The 5887-nt window shown below is 41.1% G+C and overlaps 1 non-coding gene across 1 annotated transcript; it reads left to right on the top strand.

Annotated features, from left to right (window-relative positions):
- Positions 1-4287: 4287 nt before the first annotated feature.
- Positions 4288-4394, top strand: LOC133787444 (small nucleolar RNA R71). The gene has a single exon (XR_009872466.1). It is a non-coding gene; the product is annotated as a small nucleolar RNA R71 (small nucleolar RNA).
- Positions 4395-5887: the final 1493 nt, after the last annotated feature.

The raw sequence follows: 5887 nt of genomic DNA, 5'->3' as shown, positions 1-5887 counted from the left end.
ACCAACCTATAAGGAGACATGCCTATTGGTGTTTTGAATGCAGTTCTGTATGCCCAAATCGCATCATCTAACTTTTTCGACCAATTTTTCCGCGAACTGTCAACAGTCTTCTCAAGGATGCTCTTGATTTCTCTGTTCGAAACTTCAGCTTGCCCATTTGATTGAGGATGATAAGGCAAAGCTTTTCGGTGATAAACTCCATAACGAGCCAGCAGTGCATCCAATTGCTTATTCACAAAGTGTTTCCCTTCATCGCTAATCAGAGCTCGGGGAGTGCCAAATCTAGTAAAAATATGTTTATGCAGAAAATTAAGCACAGTTTTACCATCATTGGCTCTAGTTGCTGCAGCCTCCACCCATTTGGATACATAATCCACTGCCAATAGAATATATTCATTGTTGTAAGACGGTGGAAAAGGCCCCATGAAATCGATGCCCCATACGTCAAACAGTTCCACCTCAAGAATCCCTTGTAGAGGCATTTCGTTTCTCCTCGAGATATTGCCAGTTCTCTGACATCTATCGCAAGCCTTGACAAACTCATTGGCATCCTTGAATAATGAAGGCCAATAGAAACCGCTTTGTAATACCTTAGCCGCCGTTCTTGATGCACCAAAATGCCCTCCGCATTGTTGAGTATGACAGTGATTAAGAATGGACTGCGTCTCTTCTTCAGGAACGCACCTTCTGATAATCTGATCAACACAGTGCCTATAGAGAATAGGTTCCTCCCAATAGTAGTGTTTCACCTCAGAAAAGAATTTCTTTAATTGCTGCTTTGACATTTCAGAAGGCACAATTTTTGCAACCAAAAAGTTCACTATGTCTGCAAACCACGGGACAGCTAAAGTCTCACTTACCCCAAACAACTGCTCATCAGGAAAATGATCATTGATTTGCACTGCTTTCTTATTTTCAGTCTCCTCCACCTCAAGTCTAGAGAGATGATCAGCTACCACATTCTCGCTGCCCTTCTTGTCACGAATCTCCATGTCAAATTCTTGAAGCAACAGAATCCATCTAATCAAGCGGGGCTTGGCATCTTTCTTTGACATCAAGTATTTAATGGCAGAGTGATCAGTGTAGACAATCACCTTGTTACCAATCAGATATGGTCTGAATTTATCGCAAGCAAACACAATAGCTAGCAACTCTTTTTCTGTAGTGGCATAATTAAGCTGAGCATCATTTAGAGTCCGACTAGCATAGTAAATAGACCTGAATACCTTATCAATCCGCTGTCCCAGAACTGCCCCCACTGCGTAATCACTGGCATCACACATCAACTCAAAAGGTAATTCCCATCTCGGAGCTATCACAATTGGAGCAGAAATAAGCTTTTCTTTCAAGAAATTGAACGCCCTCAAACATTCGTCATTAAAATCAAAGACAACTCCATTCATAAGCAGATTCGAAAGAGGCTTAGACACCTTTGAGAAATCTTTGATGAATCTTCGATAGAACCCAGCGTGACCAAGAAAACTTCTAACTCCTTTGACTGAAACTGGTGGAGGCAGCCTTTCAATGGTAGAAATTTTCGCTCTATCTACCTCAATTCCCTCACTTGAAATTTTATGGCCAAGAACAATCCCCTCTTTCACCATAAAATGGCATTTCTCCCAATTCAACACCAGATTAGCCATCTCACAACGACGCAGCACGTTCTTCAAATTACCCAAACAGAGGTCGAATGATGAGCCAAAAACAGAGAAATCATCCATGAAAATCTCAATACATCGGTCTACCATGTCTGAAAATATGGCCATCATGCACCGTTGAAATGTTGCAGGGGCATTGCATAGTCCAAATGGCATTCCCCTGAAAGCAAATGTGCCATAAGGACATGTGAAGGTTGTTTTCTCTTGATCCTCTGGTGCAATAGCGATTTGATGATACCCAGAATACCCATCTAAGAAACAGTAGTAGCTGTGGCCTGCCAATCTGTCAAGCATCTGATCAAGGAAAGGCAAAGGGAAATGATCCTTCCTTGTTGCCTTATTGAGCTTGCGGTAATCTATAAAAATCTGCCACCCCGTTACAGTTCTTGTTGGAATGAGTTCATTGTTCTCATTTTTCACTACAGTCATTCCACCCTTCTTAGGTACCACTTGCACAGGACTCACCCATGCACTGTCAGAAATTGGGTAGATCACCCCAACATCCAACCATTTAAGAATCTGGTCCAATACTACATCCTTCATGGCTGGATTGAGTCTTCTCTGGGCCTCTATGGATGGCTTGCTATTATCCTCCAATAAGATTTTATGCATCACTGTCGCTGGGCTTATTCCTCTAATATCTGCCAAGGTCCACCCAATGGCCAATTTATGCTCCCTTAGAACCCTCAAAAGTTTCTCCAATTCTACCTTTGACAGGTCAGCTGACACAATGACCGGTAAAGTTTCATTCTCTCCCAAATAAGCATATTGCAAGTGATCTGGGAGAACCTTTAATTCCAACGGTGGTGGCTGCTGAATGGAGGTTAGCGGTTTTTCAGTCGCATCCGCTAATTCTTGGAACTTTTTCCAATATGGTAAGAAAGAATTGATCCAGTTGACACATTCTCTGATCTCAGCGTCCTCATCATCATCGCCCTCATCACCCAATAATACTGCCTCTAAGGCATCACTGCTCATCCTTCTCTTGGAGACTGCCTTTTCTATCACATCCACACTAAAGCAATTGTCACTAGCCACTGGATACTTCATAGACTTGAAGACATTAAAGACCACCTCATCTCCTTGAACTCTAAGCTTAAGCTCTCCTTTTTGAACATCAATAAGAGCTTGGCCTGTGGCTAGAAATGGCCTACCAAGAATAATAGGGACATCTGTGTCCTCCTCCATGTCCAGAACAATAAAGTCAGCGGGAAATATGAACTTATCCACTTTTACAAGAACATCCTCAATAATTCCTCGTGGATGTGTTAACGATCGGTCTGCGAGCTGTAAAGTGACAGTTGTTGGTTTTGCCTCCCCCAAACCAAGTCTTTTAAACACAGATAAGGGCATCAGATTGATACTTGCCCCCAGATCACATAAGGCGTGCTTGCATTCAAACTTGCCAATGGTGCAAGGTATGGTGAAACTCCCCGGATCTCTCAGCTTTTGGGGTAACTTCCTTTGTAAAATAGCGCTGCACTCTTCAGTGAGTGCTACAGTCTCATAGTCCTCCATTCTCCTTTTCTTTGACAGAATCTCCTTCATGAACTTAACATAACTGGGCATCTGCTCCAAGGCCTCCGCAAAAGGAATGTTTATGTGCAGCTTTTTAAACACCTCAAGAAACTTAGAAAACTGTTTATCAAGGGTAGTCTTTCTAAGCCTCTGAGGGTATGGAACTCTAACTGGCTGCTCAATGACAACTGGGGGACTCTGATCTGACTTCTTATGGTTTTCAGTAACCCTTTCTGAATTAGACTGTGCACCCATCTCTTTTTTCTGAACTACTGCCTGTGGAGGTCTAGGCTGCTCTGTTTGCTTCCCACTCCTCAGAGTAATTGCCTGAACTTGCTCCTTGGGGTTGACTTCAGTATTACTAGGCAAGTTTCCCTGGGGTCTGTTATTGAGCATATTGGCCAACTGCCCAACCTGTGTCTCAAGGTTTTGAATGGAGGATCTTGTCTCAGTCATAAATTGAGTCTGAGTGTTAGTAAGAGTCAACAGGGCAGCTTGCAGTTCATTAGGTCTCTCAGGTTGAGGCATTGATTGTGGAGGCCTAGGCTGCATTGATGATGAAGCTTGATTCATAGATGGCTGAGGCATGTTATTCTGAAATTGTCCCTGAAACTGAGGTTGTTGGCCTTGATTATTCTTCCACGAAAAATTTGGATGATTTCGCCACCCAGGATTGTAGTTGTTGGAGAATGGATTATTGAGCGGCCTTTGAAAGTTTCCCACCGCTTGAACTTGAGCATGATCCATTGGGGTGTTATTATTACAGATAGGGCACTGATCGAAAGAATGAGCACCACCACACATTTCACACCTCACTGCCATCTGAACCGCATTAGCAGACACACTACTCTGTTGCAACTGCTTTGTCAAAGAGGCTACTTGCGCTGTTAAAGCAATAATTGCATCGAGCTCATGCACCCCAGCTACCTTTCTAACTCCTGATGATCTTTCCTCTGACCACTGATGGTTGTTTGTAGCCATGTCCTCCAGCAGCTCATAAGCGCCAGTTGCGCTCTTGCTCATAAAAGTGCCACCCGCTGCAGCATCTATAATGGTTCTGGTTGTCGGACATAAACCATTGTAGAAGTTCTGTACTAGCATCCACTGTTCAATGCCATGATGAGGACATCTTCTAAGGAGTTCCTTAAACCATTCCCACGCCTCATATAATGACTCTCCGTCATTCTGGCAAAAGTTATTTATCTCTCCCCTTAATTTAGCAGCTTTGGACGGAGGGAAGAATTTGGACAAAAACTTCTGAGCTAGATCTTGCCAAGTGACAATGGAGTTTGGCTGCAGAGAATTCAGCCAACTTTTAGCTCTGTCCCTTAGAGAAAATGGGAAGAGCCTAAGCTTGATTGCGTCATCACTCACCCCATTATATTTGAAGGTTCCACACAACTCCAGAAAGTTGGACAAATGGGTGTGAGGATCTTCAGAGGGCAACCCATTGAATTGCACAGAGGACTGCACCATTTGTAAAATAGCAGGCTTTATTTCGAAGTTGTTGGCCTCTACAGTTGGTGGGCATATACTATTTTGTACTCCCGTCAGAGTGGGTAGCACATAATCTATCAGACTCCTCTCAGCGTTGGTCTGAGCCTGAACCCCTTGGACAACTCCTGGATTTAGACCATTCCTGCCATCCCCATCATTCTGTGCCATCTTCACAGAATTCTGGGTCTCTCTCTTATTCTTTCTGATTTGATTGCAAGACTTTTCGATCTCGGGATTCAAAGGAACAAGTGTGGCTTTTCCTTTTCTGCCACGCATATACCAAAATTCACCTGAGATAGACAAATTAAACAACTAAACAGATTAGAAACGAGAGAAATTAAAATCAAATTAGAATAAAAATTAATTAGACTGATATTGATAATTTTCAGTCCCCGGCAACGGCGCCAAAAACTTGTTGCGATAATTTTGCTATGCAAGTGCACACAGTCGCGAACTTGTAATAACATGGTAAAACCAAGTATCGTCCTCAAGGACTGAGTTATCAATTACCAGTCAATTAATCTCTTGTTCTATTTGATGAATTAAAACTTCTTGATTTTTGTAAAATACAGCAAAAGAACCGATAAAGTGCAGAAATAATAATCGACAATTAAATAGAATAATAACTAATAGTAAAAACTCTTAATTCAATCACTGAGAAACAATTAGGATATTCAATCTCATCAACTATCCTTCCTATTATTCCCTAATGCAAAGTATGAATTCTTCTTATTTTTACCTAATTCAATTAACAAGTTGAAACAACAATCTATAATCAAACTATGAATTATAAACTCAACCTAGGTGACAATTTCCTATATTTCTATGGTAAATTGAACCACAACGCTAGCATTAAATTCCACAACTTAATAACAGCTACACAATTAATTCAGATACTTTCGTTCTAAATTAGAATTATGTCCAATATAACCAAGGCATAATTAAATCTCACTTCTCAGATTTTGACTTAAAAACATATGAATATGACTAAAGATGGCCAATCAATAATCACTCTATAAGAACAGATTATATGGAATTGAAGAAGAGGAAATTAAAATTGCATTAGGTCATAACAGAAATTCAAGAGATTCAATTGAACATCCTAAACAGAAAATTAGTTCATAGTCATAGTGCTAATCACAACAGAAATTAAAAATAACATCAGGAAGAAAAACATGTAAAAATACTCTAAGCTTGAGCCTTCAACACCAGAA

Source organism: Humulus lupulus, chromosome 6 (genome assembly GCF_963169125.1).
Source record: "Humulus lupulus chromosome 6, drHumLupu1.1, whole genome shotgun sequence".
NCBI lineage: Eukaryota > Viridiplantae > Streptophyta > Magnoliopsida > Rosales > Cannabaceae > Humulus > Humulus lupulus.
Note: the sequence above shows the minus strand (reverse complement) of the source record. Positions and strands in the feature narration are given on the sequence as shown.